The sequence below is a fragment of the Nyctibius grandis genome, chromosome Z (assembly GCF_013368605.1).
Source record: "Nyctibius grandis isolate bNycGra1 chromosome Z, bNycGra1.pri, whole genome shotgun sequence".
Classification (NCBI taxonomy): domain Eukaryota; kingdom Metazoa; phylum Chordata; class Aves; order Nyctibiiformes; family Nyctibiidae; genus Nyctibius; species Nyctibius grandis.
In genome coordinates, this window is record NC_090695.1 from 7874635 (window position 1) to 7892704 (window position 18070).

An 18070-nucleotide genomic window follows, 5' to 3' on the forward strand; every position below is an offset into this window, starting at 1 on the left:
TTCACCCATCGGTTGTAGTACAGATGCAGGACTTCTTCCTGCTTGTGTCGCAGCGCAGATGCAGGGGCTGGGTTCAGCCCGACGTGCCTTCCTGCTGCTTTAGGGAGAAGCATTTCCTAAACGCTGGCTGGGAGGTGGCTGGCCCCAGCGGCACAGCTCCACACCAGCCACTTCAACTGGGCCCAGTCAGGCTGGTATTGGCCATGGCGTGAAGGCTGGCACCCCCCCGATTTCAGTACCTGCAGTTGCTGGGGGCTCAGAGGAGGTGGTGCCGTTGGTACCCTCTCACCCCAGTTCGCTCCAATGAGAAAGGCTGGCAGCCTGGTTTTCATATGTATGCTTTTTAATATCATTAATTCTGTTACACTACACACAACCAGTAACAATGATAAATACTGCAATGGAAATGTTAAAAAAAATATTATACATGTTTTCATGTTTTTGAAAAAAAAACCCCACGTTTTTAAATAAATTAATGCATAAAACTGATGGTAGAAAAAAGAAAACCCCAAACAAACCACAACACAACTGATCTGTTTAAGGCAATACTCTACGCGGACAGGAACAGAAATACAACAGTGTGCTACATGTTCTGAACGGGAAAAAAAGAAAAAGAAACCCATACAAGAAGCAGACTGATGCTTTGGGAGTGAAAAAACTCCCAAAACCAGATAATAAAACCAATGGCCAAGTTAAGTGCAGCATTAATACACTCTGTATGTCAAATGATTAGCAGGTTCCTAACATGGACTAAGGTCAAGCTACAACAAATTTGTCTTCCTAATTAAAAGGTTATTCAGGTCAAACCCTACGTTAAACTCTACTTTGCATTTGGCTGTTTCAGCTATGTTTCACTATAGGCAAGGACAGCTGGAAATTAATCTCCTGCTCTGAGGATAGCGCAAAGGTCAGGAGGTCTCTCCTCCTGAAGGATATCTCCATTAAATACATCCAAAAGGATCTCGCTTTCGGTGGCCCCCAAATGCCTCCCGCCACCCCCCTCCCCTGGGGTGCCAGGGGAAAGGAGACCTGGGAAGCATTTGATTGGGTCGAGTTTTTTCCAAGCTGAGGACATGAAATGGAAGTATAGATTTGATCTGGACTCGGAGGAGTGCTGTTCCCCTGCCTGCCAGAAACGTCTGTCTGGAGCCTGCTGAAAGCACTTTGCTAGCTTCAAAGCCGGAGAAAACCCGGCCTGTACCCGGGCTCTGGATACGGCCATGGTGTTTGCCATTACGGTTGGTGCAAAGTGCCAAGCCATTAACCCCAATTATTAATGCAGCCCAGAACTTGGCCACTGGAAAGTGGACAATAATCAGAATGCCAAAAAAAATCCCCCTTCTCCCTCAAAAAAGTAAAGAAAAGGGACAGTAGCCACTTCCTGCCAGCTTGTCCCAGTGGATCCCCATCAGTTGCCACCTACGTAAGATCAGCAGCGCCAGATCTCACCAGCATCGACCCAGTACATTCCCAGTAAGGTGCATGTCTGCAAGGTGCTGCCAGGGGGCAAAGAAGCTTCTTGGGACACAGCCAGAGCCTCCTGTACTGCCCTGCTAGAGTGCGTGCGGAGGAAGCTATGGTACACGAGGAAAGAAACCCAAGTGGGTTACTAAAAACTAAGGACCTGTGATGGCCAACAACTGTTGGGACCGCCTTGGGTTCGGGTGGGAGAGGGAGATGCAGAACTGGGCTGAGAGTCACTTTGGTGCAACTGCCTCTGATGCTCATCACTAGTGCATGGGGTGGGGGGAGGAAAGACGAGGGCTGCTTTGAGAAAAGAGGAGTGGAAGGAGGACGTGTGCAATACAACAAGGTTTGCAATTCTCGGACTAACCACCGGACATGGGATACCAAAGATTACCTGTGATACTAGCTATCCTTCTACTGTTGCTGCTCCTTCCCCCGCTTCCTGGTCGGATTCATCTTCAGTTTGGGAAGCCGTGGCTGTTGGCGTGATGGTCAGCGCTGACTCTCCCACAGAATCACAGACTCTTTGGGGTTGGAAGGGACCTCTGGAGATCATCTAGTCCAACCCCCTGCCAAAGCAGGTTCACCCAGAGCACATGCACAGGGTCGTGTCCACGTGGGTTTTGAATCTCTCCAGACAAGGGGACTCCACAACCTCCTTGGGCAGCCTGTGCCAGTGCTCTGTCACCCTCACAGTAAAGAATTTTTTCCCCATAGTCAGATGGAACTTCCCATGTTTCAGTTTGTGCCCGTTGCCCCTTGTGCTGTCACTGGGCACCACTGAGAAGAGTCTGGCCCCATCCTCTTGACACCCACCCCTAAGGTATTTGGAAGTATTGACAAGATCCCCCCTCAGTCTTCTCTTCTCCAGGCTAAACAGCCCCAGCTCCCTCAGCCTCTCCTTGTAAGAGAGATGCTCCAGTCCTCTGATCACCTTTATAGCCCTCCACTGGACTCTCTCCAGTAGTTCCTTGTCTTTCTTGAACTGGGGGCCCAGAACTGCACAGTTACTCCAGGTGTGGCCTCACTAGGGCAGTGTAGAGGGGAGGAGAACCTCCCTTGACCAGCTCGCCACACTCTTCCTAATGCACCCCAGGATACCATTGGCTTTCCTGGCCATGAGGGCACATTGTTGGCTCATGGTGAACTTGGTGTCCACCAGAACTCCCAGGTCTTTCTCCACAGAGCTGCTTTCCAGCAGGTCAACCCTCAGCCTGTACTCGTGCCTGGGGTTATTCCTCCCTAGGTGCAGGACCCTACACTTGCCTTTGCTGAATTTCATTAGATTCCTCTTCACCCAGCTCTCCAGCCTGCCCAGGTCTCGCTGAATGGCAGCACAGCATTCTGGGGTATCGGCCACCCCTCCCAGTTTTGTGTCATCAGCAAACTTGCTGAGGGTACACTCCGTCCCTTTGTCCAGGTCACTGGTGAGTAAGTTAAACAGGACTTGGACCCAGTACTGATCCCGGGGGAACACCACTAGCTACAGGCCTCCAACTAGACTCAGCACCACTCATCACAACGCTCTGAGCTCTGCCATTCAGCCAGTTCTCAATCCACCTCACTGTCCACTCATCTAACCCACGCTCCCTGAGCTTTCCTATGAGGATGTCATGGGAGACAGTGTCAAAGCCTTGCTGAAGTCAAGGTAGACAACATCCACTGCTCTCCCCCTCATCCACCCAGCTGGTCATGTCCTCACAGAAGGCCATCAGATTAGTCAAGCATGATTTCCCCTTGGTGAATCCATGCTGACTACTCCTGATAACCTCCTTTTCCTCCACGTGCTTAGAGGTGGCATCCAGAACGAGCTGTCCCACCCCAGTCTCTGCACAGCACACAGGGTGACTCAGCTATGTGATGTACCATGAGGTCTGGAAGTTGCACGTTAGGCATAACCAGTTCTGCATTCAAGTGTCGCCTGCTTTCAGACCCTTCAGAAAGCTATTTAATGGTGGCTCGTTTCCTTTATTAAACTGAAGGTTCAATAACCTCTGTGGAAAGAGTTAAAATAGTAAAAAACATGCAAAAAGGGGGGGGGAATCAGAATTTTCTTCTCTGTAAAGAGTTCATCCTCTGCAAGAGTCTTTCTCCCTGCAGAACTACAGTCCTACCAGGGTGTCTTACAGTGCCCTGCCCAGCGGAGCAAGAGCGCAGCCGACAGGCATCCCACCCGTGCCTCTGCTGCAGGTCTCCAGCCCACGCCAGAAGCACGTGGGCTGTCAGGCCTGGGACCTTGGGACTTGGGTCCCAGACTTCCTGCAGTGCTGAGCCCAGGACGGTGAGGGCGGACAGCTTGGCTTGCTGGATCACACCACGGTTTTACACTAGCCTGGCTAACCCGCAGCCCCACAGCCTTTAGGCAGGTGAAGAGAAACCCCAGCCTGCTCTCGGGCTCACTCACCATCATGGTTGGATCTCCCACTGGTCTGACATTTGCCTTGGGTTTGTCTCAGGACAGAGGCAGCTACAGGCTGAACACAGCTGCTACTGCAGCTTTTCTGTGCAAAGACACTGAGCAAAGAAATCCGTGAGCTTGTCCAAGTTTTCCAGCTCTCTCCATGGGTCTGTACAACATCTCCCAACAAACTCTGCATCTCCCAAATCATGCAGGCTCAAGGAAGGTGGGTAAAAAATGGAGTCACAGCTTTTAGGGTGAAGAAGAAGAAGGCAGCCTGGGTGGAGAGCAGTGATACTAGGGCAGAAATGCTGCTCCAGGAGGGTAAATGTCTCGGCAGCTAACGGGGCTTATCTCAGCACGGCCTTTCAGTGGCCCTTTGTTTTCCTGGTGCCTACTGTGCTGATTTCAGTGACATGTTTGAGACCGTCACACTTTAATGAGGCTTCTTTTGTACCTTCCACTCCCTGACACAATCCCACCACCTGTATCACCATTTGTTACTATGGAAATGGCTGCACAAACCAGGCACAACCAGCAAGGGCGGGCTCCTTCCAGAAGCAAATCCATCTTTTGCTGGAGCAGCTTTTTAGAGAAAGAGAAAGGCTCGGAGCCACCATCAGTGGCAAACGGGTCTGGGAAGCAATGGGAAGAGCTGCTCTCCACAGGCACTACGGAAAGCTGTAACCTGTCCTGCTGGTGTCTGTGCTGCTCTGTGACATGGCTTGCTGCACGGTTCACGGGCCATGGTGCTCTGCTCCATGTAATCTCCATTAGTCCCCAACCTTTGCATCCCAGCAAGCTGCTAGAGCGGTGCTCAGCCAGGCAACACTTAGCTGCTGTGATCCCGGGATTGCCACCAGTGTGGAGGGGGACAAAGGAGGGGATGTTGCTGTAATTTTTTGGAAGCAATGCAGCAGCTGCACAATACAGGGAGATAAAATATGGATGCCAGCCCCTGTGAGAAACCTGCACTAATCTTCTGTAGGTAATCCCAGGTCAGAACCTTTTCCTCTGTGTTAAATTGCTGGCCCTTCTGCTTCAGGGCTTGTGCGGCTCTGAAACAGAGGTGAGTTTGTCTGATGAGATGTGGTTCAAGGTTTGGAGCAATCCCTCTCACAGGAAAGGCTTGAAAGGAAGTGACAAGGATGCAATGTTCTCCTAGAGGTGAAAAGCACCTTAAAATGAAGACCTTCCCATGCCTTCCCTTAGTGATACCAGACGGTTCAATTTAGCAATGGTTTAGCAAGAGCAGGCCTCAGAGTTAGCAACAGTTTAGCAAGAGTAGGCCTCAGAGTAGGCTCTAAAGGCCTGCTCTGTGTTACCTTTATATAGAACAAACTTTCCTGTCAATAATTTTCCTTTTAGCTAGAATAATAGAAGAATAATAATAGATTCTGAAGTAAACTACATGCTTTGTAGATAGAGTTTGTTTATGGGATTGATAACAAGGTTCTAGTAAACAAAGATTCATGCTGTTTACGCTTAGTCCTAGAAAAACAAAGGTCTCTGCTAATTATATAAGGCCAAAAGACAAAACAAAACTGCAAAGAACAACTTTGTGATGTCTAAATTAACTTGATTCATAAACTCTTGTGTCAGAGGAGAGATAAGTTCAAAACGATATCTTCTTCTTGGGAACACATGTACTTGTAAACAAGAAGGCCTGGACCACGCTTGCGCACAAGCACGATTTAAGGGGGATTGGGACCACCAGCGACCCCCAGAGACCACCCAAGACCCCTTCCCCAATTTAGTACACGCGTAAAGACATTACGTAATGCATTACATAACATATTATGCATGAGTGGTCTTTTTTGGAATGCGTGGGCTTTTCTTGGAATTGTGTATATAAGGAGCAAGCTTTTGTTCTTAGGTGTGCATGCTAGGAGAGAGAGATCCCCCATGCACCCAGCGCTGCAATAAACCAATGTCGGCTTTCTAAACTATCATTTGGTTTGGAGAGTTTTCTTGGTTACTATTTTCCGGTAACATTAGGGTCAACCTAGCCCAGCGTGCCCTGTGGCACTGCCCATAGACTCATAGAATGGTTTCGGTTGGAAGGGACCCTAAAGATCATCTAGTTCCAATCCCCCCATCTATGCAGGTGTTTCTTTTGAACTTGCAGCCTGTGCTTCCCGAGCCAAGCAGCACAGATGACAAAGCCTACTTCATTCTAGGTAAGAGTGGCCATACTCCATGTGAGCTTGGACAGAGAATGGAAAAGTAAAGGAAAAGCCCAGGCAAACCTGCCAGTTTATACCCTCAGATGATTACATGGATGCTAAAGGTAAGATCATGAAACTGCTGTGGGAATATCCCAAATGAACCCTTCGATGCTCTCTTCCCTCCCATCAGCACTCGCTATCCCAGTTCCACCCATATAAGATACACAGCCATAAAGATTTTGGCATCTTTACTGCTGTCTTTTGGTCCCCCAGCCCAGTTCCTGATGGTGCAAGATGTGCTTCACCTATCACCCTACCACTCCAACAGCCTCTCTCCCCAGTGCTCCCATGGGCAATTAATCTCACTCCTGCTGAGCTCTATCCTCCAAGACAAACCACCGCACAGCATTCAGTTCTGGGCCCCCCAGTTTGAGAAAGACAAGGAACTGCTGGAGAGAGTCCAGTGGAGGGCTACAAAGATGATCAGAGGATGGGTGCATCTCATCTACAAGGAGAGGCTGATGGAGCTGGGTCTGTTCAGCCTGGAGAAGAGAAGACTGAGGGGGGATCGTATCAATGCTTCCAAATACCTTAGGGGTGGGTGTGAAGAGGAGGGGACCAGACTCTTCTCAGTGGTGCCCAGTGACAGCACGAGGGGCAACGGGCACAAACTGAAACATGGGAAGTTCCATCAGAATATGGGGAAAAACTTCTTTACTGTGAGGATGACAGAGCACTGGCACAGCTGCCCAGGGAGGGTGTGGAGTCCCCTTGTCTGGAGATATTCAAAACCCGCCTGGATGCGTTCCTGTGCAACATGCTCTGGGTGAACCTGCTTTGGCAGGGGGTTGGACTGGATGATCTCCAGAGGTCCCTTCCAACCCCAACCATTCCGTGATTCTGTGACTCGGTGCTCTGTTTTGCCTCTCCAGATCCTGTCTTAAAAGAGCCAATTCAGCACTTTGGGAGCACTCAGCCCTTTTGGATGCTGAGGTAGGCTGAAACCTGAGCCCACCCCAACACCCAAGTGCTACAATGCGATATGGGGAAGAAATGGAAACCTAAGCACATCCCTCTGGCACGGCCCCTGCGATTTTCCAGCCATTGAGTCACCATGAAACTCCAGGTGCTGGCAGCTCCAGAGAGTGTTGGATGGCTCATGGAGCTGGGCTGTCGACTCAGGACCCCACATTTCCACCTGTATTCAACAGCAAATGACGCTCAATGCCCTTGGGGCAAATGCAATCATCAACCCCTTGAAGTGCTCCCTGGCAGCTCTTCCATGGGCGGATCTGGCCATGCAGACACAACATACACACCCCCTCCCCCCCCCCCGCCCCTCCTCATCCCAGTGGGGGGATGTGGGAGCTGTGCCGGCCACTTGGACTCGGTAATCCTAAAGGTCCCTTCCAACCAAAACCATTCTACGATTTATGAGTATACCAGCCCCTGAGGGCTGTTGAAGAGAGCAAAGAGAAAGGAGGATTCGCGCTTTCTCAAACAGCTTCGGCTGCTCGTCGCACCAGCGGCACTTGCTGATGGAGGGGCTGTCCCAGAAACCACTCCAACCCAACCCGACCCAACCCTGCACGCTGCACAACACGCTGCGCAAACCCCTTTGCCCAAGTTTCCACTGCCGATCACCTGTCCAGCGGCAAAAGTCGCCGCCGCACCTCGCGAGCGGAGCCGGGGATGTGTCTCCGGGCTCTGTTAATCTCATCAGGAAGAAGACCCCCACCCATCCCGAGAAAACACTTGCGCGGCCCCTACGCAGCGGAACGCCCCAAGGCCGGGGGGTGCGGGTTCGCACGGACACCCCGCTCCCTGCGGCCCCTGCCCCCGAGCGGGCAGGCAGCAGCCGGGGGTCTGCGGGACGGGGCACCCCCCTGCCCGCCCCCCGCCTCCGCACCCGCTCACCCCGCCCCCCTCCGTGCTGGGGCACCGACACCGCTGGGGGGGGCGGCACTTGGGGTTTGGCGCTGGTGGGGCTGCGCTGGGGTGCTCTGGGGGATCCAGAGCCGGCAGATAGGCTTTTTTCATGGGGTTTTCCCCGCCCAAGAGGGGTTTGGGTGCGGCGGTGCTGCCCCGCGGGGACGTGGAGCCCCGGGTGGCTCCGTGCTGGAGCACCCCTCTCGCGGGGACCGCAGCCCCGTGGCTTTATGATCTGCAGCACACGTGGAAGGCCCCGGGCGGTGTTCCCTGCTGACACTGGTCTCCCAGATCGTAGTCAGAGAAGGGCATTTCATGCCTTCATTAATTATGTGCTGCTTCCAAACCCCCCTCCTTATTTAGCCTGTGTCCGTGCTTGTATCCCAGACGGATGGCAGCTCTTCCCGGATAACTTGGCAAAAGCAAGCACGTCCTAAGCAGCCCAGCACGAAGCTGACAAAACGCGGGTATCAATGACTGCTTCTATTTCTGGCTGTGTTACTGTGCTCTGAGAGCTTTTCCTCGTGTGCTTTCTTGGTCTCAAGCTTGCGGGCGGGTGACAGGGTAGCAGCCCCTGAGGGCTGTTGAAGTGCCCACCAAGCCAGCAGTTGCTGAGGTTTTCTTCCCCCTCCCCAGGGACTCCCCCAACCTGCAGGAAAGAGTCTGAACAGAACAGCTGCTCCAGACAGTTTTAATGAAAGCTCATCTTTGCTCTTCACCGGCTCTACGGGGCAGAGTAAGCCTCAGAGGAAAACTCAGGGTGGATGATGAAGCTGCCTCTCTGGACTCCTCCTGCCTTGCTGAAGTGGCTCGAGTCCCACCTAGGACAGCAGATAAAGTTATCAGCCATGGGAGGACAAAAGTCTGGTGAAGAAGAACAGCAGAAAACACGCTTTTGGTTGCCAGCATTGCTTAGGGGTGAGCAGCAGACACGCAGCTGCCCCCATCCACTTTGGTGTGTGTCTTTGGGTGCTGAGGCCAAAGTGAAGTCCGGGCAGAAGAGCTGAAGCCATCTCAGTGAGCTGCTTCTAGTGGGTCTCCCACCCTGCCAACGCCCACTCTCTTTTGCACTGTAATTTTCCTAAACCCTTTGTTCCCAGCATCATGCCAGTCGAGGAAAAATCTGCCTGTTTCTCAGTGGAGAAGACCTTGAGAAACATATCGCCAAGGCTTGGGCATAGGAACATCTATGGGGAACCCAGCACTCCCTAGTTGTTCTCGTTGTTTGGTTTTAGTTTCTGGGCTCAGGAATTTAAAGCCAATCACACGTTTTCTGCAAAGCCTGATGCCTGATTTTGGCCCGTGGGGGTGTGATGCAGGAGCAGAATAATGACTGAGCTGGTTGAACAGCTCCCCCTCTCCCCTTGCTGCTTCCCCAGGGCTGAAAAAAAGTTGCCTCAGCAATGGAGGCATCCTAAAGGTAAACATGTGGGGATTAAAAGGTGCTGCCAGACCTGCAGGGGGTGAAGGACAGGGCTGAGTACCGCATAACCAACAGCGTGACCAGGGAACAGGTTCTTGCATAAGAAGAGCAAACAATGACAATAGAAAATACAGGAGCAGCACAAGAAACACTCATGTGGCCCCAAAATCTGGGAGATGGTAAGCTACATGCAGCCGGACTCAGGGGTGCGAGCAAGATTTCAGGTGCCATATAGTCCCAAGGACCGCTGGATGAGACCAAGCATAGAAACACCTGTCCTGGGAGTAAATTTGGCAACTGCTTCTCCATGGGTAGCAACAACACGCTCCACAGCCCAGCACCGCAACGGTGTCCTGCCCTCCCTGATCATGTCCACTTAGCCCGCGAGATGGAGGTGCAGCTCCTGCATGGCTGCCTGCATGGGCAGTGTGATGGGACCCGCTACCCCACCACGTCTGCAGTCTGCACCATCATCCCAGGAATAACCCTCTGAGCAATTTTGTGTGAAACCCCAGTGAAAACAGAGCTAGTGGCTGGCTGGCGTTAGGAAAAAATAATAGGCTTTTCTCCCATGGCAACCGGCTTGGAGTGCTCCCCCCACGGAACCAGCCTGTACCTAGGGCTCCTGTATGGGGAGGATGGCTGGAGGCGATGTGTAGACGTACAGAAGATCGCTCTGGGGCTGTAACCGCAGCGCGGGGTACTCCTGCAAGAGGCAGAGGAGGTAGGGTGAGCCGTGGCCCCGAGGACAAGGGAGGTCACGTCCATCCCATCCCAATCCAACCCATCCCAACCCAAGTCAACCCATCCCCTCCCCACCCATCCCAGCCTTACAGCCCTCTCTCGTAGTGCATTGAGATGTCTTCTGATCGCAGGGGTCCCATCAGCGTAGTAGCGTCAATCTCTCGCAGGCAGTAGTGGCGCCCAGAGCAGGGGCCTGTAGTAGTCCTGGAAGGGTCCCCTCCCCATCACGGTGTACATGGCACCCTGTGCAGCGTGTCAATGACCACTTCCCACTCTGCAAGTGGAGAGAGATGTGCAGGAGGAGCAGGCAGCCCATCACCCGGATGGACGCCAGCATGGCACAGGCACAGCTACAGCCAGAGTACAGGGACAGGGCAAGGGTAGTTACCAGGTTTATTGAGGCAGGTGCGTTTCGGGAGGTACGGCACTGGGTGTTCTGTACAGGAAGGTGTCCATCCTTGTCTCCTGCAAGTAGCGATGGCAGCCCTTGCAGGTTTGCCAGCCTTTCTCTGCAGAGCCTGAGGTGCTGGCAGCACCTGAGGCGGCTCCAGTTTGGGAGGTCTGGGGGGCTGGACTCTACCTTGGGCAGGAGGAGGAGGTAAGAGGAGTGCTTATTCCAGTCTGTGCTGTTGCAGGGACATGTTCTCCAGGTGATGTATTTGTCCTTGTTGACAAGAACGGGGTGGTATCTCTCTGCAAGGCAGAAGCGACAAGCAGGGGTGTCCTGTGGTGCTGAGGACAGGGCGGATGGCCGGGAAGTCCCGACTGTTCCCCCTCTCCCTGAAACACCATGCCGTGGGGCCAGGGGACATGTCAGAGGTGCTGCTTCTAGGGTCCTTGTTAAAGATCTGTGACGGAGGTGACAGCCACCGTTTCCAGCTCATTGGTCACTGGTCCCTGCCCACCCAGCCTTGGTCCCTGGGGGCTGTGGGGTGCCAGGAGGGTGTCCCCCCGGCAGCACCTACCACCAGGGGGTGTTTAGGGGCCACTGAGGGAGAGAACCCTGGGGGCCTGCGGACATCCCTGGGACAGGGATGGGGACGGGCAGCTGCGGCAAAGCAACAAGCGCAGATGCTGAGGGAGGGTCCCTTTGTCACTGTGGGGGGGACACAGGATGCAAAAGGGGGGATGAACAGAGCCGCTGCCAGCACCCTCAACCCCCCGACCCCAGGGGGATGTGCTGACCCCCCCCCCGTGTCACATGGGGGGACAGCAGGGACCTTGGCAGTACCTCTGGACCTGGCCAGGTAGTATTTCTCGGGCCAGCAGAGAGCGAGGTCGGAGGTGTTCCTGTAGTACGCCGGTATCAGTGCCTTAATCAGCTGGTCTGTTTGACCTTGGCTCGCTGGATTTTGCACCGGGGGCATCGTTAATCCCTGCAGACAGCGGAGAGTGAGGAGAGACATCCAGGCCACACGGCAGCATCTGCCTTTGCGGCCGTCGGGGCAGCACCGTGATCCCCTCTGCAAGCTTCCTGCTCACCCAAACCCAGGGGCGGAGGATGGCTGGGCATCACTGGCTCCTCTCCCCTTGCACCCAGGGTGTGCATAGGCATCTGGGCACTTTGCAGAGTGGCAGATGGGGTGGGTGCACTGGGACCACCAGGTATGGGGCCAGCAGAGGCTGGGAAGGCAGTTACAGGACCAAACCCATGTCCTACAGCTGGCAAAGCGCAAGAGGGCTGGGGTCTCGTGGGGCAGACGGGTGCCCTGGTTGCACAAGCCATTTCTGTCCCTGCACGGTGGTGACATCCCTCTCCATGCCCTCTGCTGGCTCCCTCATTATAATGCACAGGCTAACGAGGCTGCAGGAGATGAGCCAGTTTGCAGCGTGCTTTGCATCGGAGCCTGCACACTTGTTAGCCCGTGTGGGGAAAGCTGCGTGTCCCACAGACACCTCCCGCAGTGAGGCCACGGCTCAGGGATCCCTCCTCCTCCAGAACCAGGGCTGGGAGGGTTTTTTGGTTCTCAGATCTCTCCCCAGCCCTTAGCACAGTCCCCCTGGCACGGAAGGTCCCCCAGTCAGGACTGAGCTGAGCCTGGGGGCTGTGTGCTGGAACAGCTCTCAGAGCCACCCCAATCCGTCCGCTCCATCGCTACCGTGTCACGCAGCAGCCCTGGCCTGAGCCCTGCCACTGCCTCAGTTTCCCCTTCCTCAGCAGATCCTGCCCTTTGCGCACCCTGAAACCTGCTGATGGACAGGGCTGGCATGTGAGAGCTTGTGCTGGTGACCGCCAGCCCTGAGAGCCCGAAGCCACCGTGGGGTGCAGCTCCAAGAAGCTGCACAAGAAGCCAGCGAGCACAAGCTGTGGGGTGTCAAACGCTTTCCTAACCAGGGAGCACATTCCCCCCCCCGCCCCAGTTACACACATGCAACAAGGCACCCCGCGAGTCCCTGTGCCACCCCCCTGCCCGGCACTGAGCATCCACAGGGGGTAGGGGTAGAAACCCTGAGGTTTGCTCCTCCCATGGCATTTACCTGTGTCACAAACTTTTCTTTCCAGGGCAGCTCCAGAGTCCTGTAATGCTTGATCGTTTTGACAGAGCATGGTGGGCGGTAGGCGTCGGTGTAAGTGCTGACGGGGGTCTTGTATTTTTTGGAGAAGAGGAACATGGTGCAGCAGCCCACCAGGACCGGAGTTGTTGGAGTCCCAGAGGGTCCCGGGGATGCCCCACTGGCTTGAGCAGCACTGCGTGGGGCTGGGGGCTTGCAGCCCACGCAGAGAAGGGGACAGGGCTGGTGCCACTGCCCTGCCAGCCCAGGATGGTGCTTATGTCATCAGTGATGTCACAGTGTGACGGCAGGGGGATTTGGTGGCTCTCTGTCAGTCCCATAGCCACGCTCTGGTTCTAACCTAGGGCACAGCAGTCGCTGCCTGCATCCCCCCATGGGCTGCACCCTCCTGGCTTTGTCCTGGCTCTGGGCTTCCTCCCCTCCTGCAGACAATTACCTTAACAATGGCAGGAAACACTTTCCGCTGGTCCTAGTCAGGATTATTTTTTTGGGAAGGTGCATGAGCAGTGACTGTGGCTTTTCCAGCCCCTCGCTCCCATATTTCCTTGGAAATACTGCAGCAACCCAGCTGCCTGCACACAGCACCCCACCACTGCAGCCAATGCCCAGGGCACAGCATCAGGCACCGCTGCCACAGCCTGCTGGGGTAGCCGGGGGATTTATCCCCTGTTCTGCCTCCCCTTTTTAACTAAAAAGCTGGATTTAGGTGATCCTGCGTGGCTTGTTTGCTCTTCTGTCCTGAGTCATGGGCTCTGCAGTCAGAGTGAGTGATCCCCATCCATCTCAGTGCAGAGGCAGCTGGGTTATGCCAGGGAGGGATTTGCATGAACTGGATTTGCTTTTCCCCGAGCTGGGAAGTCGAGCAGAAATCCTGCCCCTGCAGAAACCCTGCTCACACAGGCTTATCTCACAGTGCCAACTCCTGGCTCCGGCCGCTCTGCTGCCACATTTTTGGAGATGACCAGTGAAGACCCATGTCCATCTTGGCAGGGTGGATGCCAACCCGTCCCCTTGAAGGGCTGCAGAGCCCTGCTCTGCTTGCTGCAGGGGACGGCGGGGCTGGGCAGCCGGGGGCACCTGAATGCCTCCAGGCAAACGTGATTAATGAGCTGCTAGGGATGAAATGAAGAAACCAAGCTGCCCTTGATTTTCACACCCCGCTGGTCTCTGCTGAGCCAAGCTTAGGCTCTCCATCAGCCCCATCCCCTCCTGGGAGCCAGCGGGAGGCCGGGAGGGAAGGTTGGATGTGAGCGTGCCAGCGATGCTTACCCCCCCTCCCTTCACTCCCAGTGGCCTCAGAGCACCCCACGGCACAGATCTGGGGAGCACCGCTCTGCAGAGAGGAGCCCCAGCCTCTCAGCTGGGGGAGGAGGACTCATCCTGCACCAGGCTGGCTGCCAGAGTGAGCCAGTGCCCCCCTCCCCGCCACGGTTGTCCCCGGCAGTCCCTGGGGTTTCCAGCTGCTGGCGTTGGGTTCTAACATCAGTGCTCTCGTGCCAGTGGCTTCAAGGGGCAGAAACAGCTGCAAGGCTGGAGAAAAGGTGATTTCACCCATCGGTGTAGTACAGATGCAGGACTTCTTCCTGCTTGTGTCGCAGCGCAGATGCAGGGGCTGGGTTCAGCCCGACGTGCCTTCCTGCTGCTTTAGGGAGAAGCATTTCCTAAACGCTGGCTGGGAGGTGGCTGGCCCCAGCGGCACAGCTCCACACCAGCCACTTCAACTGGGCCCAGTCAGGCTGGTATTGGCCATGGCGTGAAGGCTGGCACCCCCCGATTTCAGTACCTGCAGTTGCTGGGGGCTCAGAGGAGGTGGTGCCGTTGGTACCCTCTCACCCCAGTTCGCTCCAATGAGAAAGGCTGGCAGCCTGGTTTTCATATGTATGCTTTTTAATATCATTAATTCTGTTACACTACACACAACCAGTAACAATGATAAATACTGCAATGGAAATGTTAAAAAAAATATTATACATGTTTCATGTTTTTGAAAAAAAAACCCCACGTTTTTAAATAAATTAATGCATAAAACTGATGGTAGAAAAAAGAAAACCCCAAACAAACCACAACACAACTGATCTGTTTAAGGCAATACTCTACGCGGACAGGAACAGAAATACAACAGTGTGCTACATGTTCTGAACGGGAAAAAAAGAAAAAGAAACCCATACAAGAAGCAGACTGATGCTTTGGGAGTGAAAAAACTCCCAAAACCAGATAATAAAACCAATGGCCAAGTTAAGTGCAGCATTAATACACTCTGTATGTCAAATGATTAGCAGGTTCCTAACATGGACTAAGGTCAAGCTACAACAAATTTGTCTTCCTAATTAAAAGGTTATTCAGGTCAAACCCTACGTTAAACTCTACTTTGCATTTGGCTGTTTCAGCTATGTTTCACTATAGGCAAGGACAGCTGGAAATTAATCTCCTGCTCTGAGATAGCGCAAAGGTCAGGAGGTCTCTCCTCCTGAAGGATATCTCCATTAAATACATCCAAAAGGATCTCGCTTTCGGTGGCCCCCAAATGCCTCCCGCCACCCCCTCCCCTGGGGTGCCAGGGGAAAGGAGACCTGGGAAGCATTTGATTGGGTCGAGTTTTTTCCAAGCTGAGGACATGAAATGGAAGTATAGATTTGATCTGGACTCGGAGGAGTGCTGTTCCCCTGCCTGCCAGAAACGTCTGTCTGGAGCCTGCTGAAAGCACTTTGCTAGCTTCAAAGCCGGAGAAACCCGGCCTGTACCCGGGCTCTGGATACGGCCATGGTGTTTGCCATTACGGTTGGTGCAAAGTGCCAAGCAATTAACCCCAATTATTAATGCAGCCCAGAACTTGGCCACTGGAAAGTGGACAATAATCAGAATGCCAAAAAAATCCCCTTCTCCCTCAAAAAAGTAAAGAAAAGGGACAGTAGCCACTTCCTGCCAGCTTGTCCCAGTGGATCCCCATCAGTTGCCACCTACGTAAGATCAGCAGCGCCAGATCTCACCAGCATCGACCCAGTACATTCCCAGTAAGGTGCATGTCTGCAAGGTGCTGCCAGGGGGCAAAGAAGCTTCTTGGGACACAGCCAGAGCCTCCTGTACTGCCCTGCTAGAGTGCGTGCGGAGGAAGCTATGGTACACGAGGAAAGAAACCCAAGTGGGTTACTAAAAACTAAGACCTGTGATGGCCAACAACTGTTGGGACCGCCTTGGGTTCGGGTGGGAGAGGGAGATGCAGAACTGGGCTGAGAGTCACTTTGGTGCAACTGCCTCTGATGCTCATCACTAGTGCATGGGGTGGGGGGAGGAAAGACGATGGCTGCTTTGAGAAAAGAGGAGTGGAAGGAGGACGTGTGCAATACAACAAGGTTTGCAATTCTCGGACTAACCACCGGACATGGATACCAAAGATTACCTGTGATAACTAGCTATCCTTCTACTGTTGCTGCTCCTTCCCCCGCTTCCTGGTCGGATTCATCTTCAGTTTGGGAAGCCGTGGCTGTTGGCGTGATGGTCAGCGCTGACTCTCCCACAGAATCACAGACTCTTTGGGGTTGGAAGGGACCTCTGGAGATCATCTAGTCCAACCCCCTGCCAAAGCAGGTTCACCCAGAGCACATTGCACAGGGTCGTGTCCACGTGGGTTTTGAATCTCTCCAGACAAGGGGACTCCACAACCTCCTTGGGCAGCCTGTGCCAGTGCTCTGTCACCCTCACAGTAAAGAATTTTTTCCCCATAGTCAGATGGAACTTCCCATGTTTCAGTTTGTGCCCGTTGCCCCTTGTGCTGTCACTGGGCACCACTGAGAAGAGTCTGGCCCCATCCTCTTGACACCCACCCCTAAGGTATTTGGAAGTATTGACAAGATCCCCCCTCAGTCTTCTCTTCTCCAGGCTAAACAGCCCCAGCTCCCTCAGCCTCTCCTTGTAAGAGAGATGCTCCAGTCCTCTGATCACCTTTATAGCCCTCCACTGGACTCTCTCCAGTAGTTCCTTGTCTTTCTTGAACTGGGGGCCCAGAACTGCACAGTTACTCCAGGTGTGGCCTCACTAGGGCAGTGTAGAGGGGAGGAGAACCTCCCTTGACCAGCTCGCCACACTCTTCCTAATGCACCCCAGGATACCATTGGCTTTCCTGGCCATGAGGGCACATTGTTGGCTCATGGTGAACTTGGTGTCCACCAGAACTCCCAGGTCTTTCTCCACAGAGCTGCTTTCCAGCAGGTCAACCCTCAGCCTGTACTCGTGCCTGGGGTTATTCCTCCCTAGGTGCAGGACCCTACACTTGCCTTTGCTGAATTTCATTAGATTCCTCTTCACCCAGCTCTCCAGCCTGCCCAGGTCTCGCTGAATGGCAGCACAGCATTCTGGGGTATCGGCCACCCCTCCCAGTTTTGTGTCATCAGCAAACTTGCTGAGGGTACACTCCGTCCCTTTGTCCAGGTCACTGGTGAGTAAGTTAAACAGGACTGGACCCAGTACTGATCCCGGGGGAACACCACTAGCTACAGGCCTCCAACTAGACTCAGCACCACTCATCACAACGCTCTGAGCTCTGCCATTCAGCCAGTTCTCAATCCACCTCACTGTCCACTCATCTAACCCACGCTCCCTGAGCTTTCCTATGAGGATGTCATGGGAGACAGTGTCAAAAGCCTTGCTGAAGTCAAGGTAGACAACATCCACTGCTCTCCCCTCATCCACCCAGCTGGTCATGTCCTCACAGAAGGCCATCAGATTAGTCAAGCATGATTTCCCCTTGGTGAATCCATGCTGACTACTCCTGATAACCTCCTTTTCCTCCACGTGCTTAGAGGTGGCATCCAGAACGAGCTGTCCCACCCCAGTCTCTGCACAGCACACAGGGTGACTCAGCTATGTGATGTACCATGAGGTCTGGAAGTTGCACGTTAGGCATAACCAGTTCTGCATTCAAGTGTCGCCTGCTTTCAGACCCTTCAGAAAGCTATTTAATGGTGGCTCGTTTCCTTTATTAAACTGAAGGTTCAATAACCTCTGTGGAAAGAGTTAAAATAGTAAAAAACATGCAAAAAGGGGGGGGAATCAGAATTTTCTTCTCTGTAAAGAGTTCATCCTCTGCAAGAGTCTTTCTCCCTGCAGAACTACAGTCCTACCAGGGTGTCTTACAGTGCCCTGCCCCAGCGGAGCAAGAGCGCAGCCGACAGGCATCCCACCCGTGCCTCTGCTGCAGGTCTCCAGCCCACGCCAGAAGCACGTGGGCTGTCAGGCCTGGGACCTGGGACTTGGGTCCCAGACTTCCTGCAGTGCTGAGCCCAGGACGGTGAGGGCGGACAGCTTGGCTTGCTGGATCACACCACGGTTTTACACTAGCCTGGCTAACCCGCAGCCCCACAGCCTTTAGGCAGGTGAAGAGAAACCCCAGCCTGCTCTCGGGCTCACTCACCATCATGGTTGGATCTCCCA

General features: G+C 53.8%; 1 pseudogene; it reads right to left on the reverse strand.

Annotated features, from left to right (window-relative positions):
* Nucleotides 1-8686: 8686 nt before the first annotated feature.
* On the reverse strand, nt 8687-12808 carry LOC137676887 (sperm microtubule inner protein 6-like; annotated as a pseudogene).
* Nucleotides 12809-18070: the final 5262 nt, after the last annotated feature.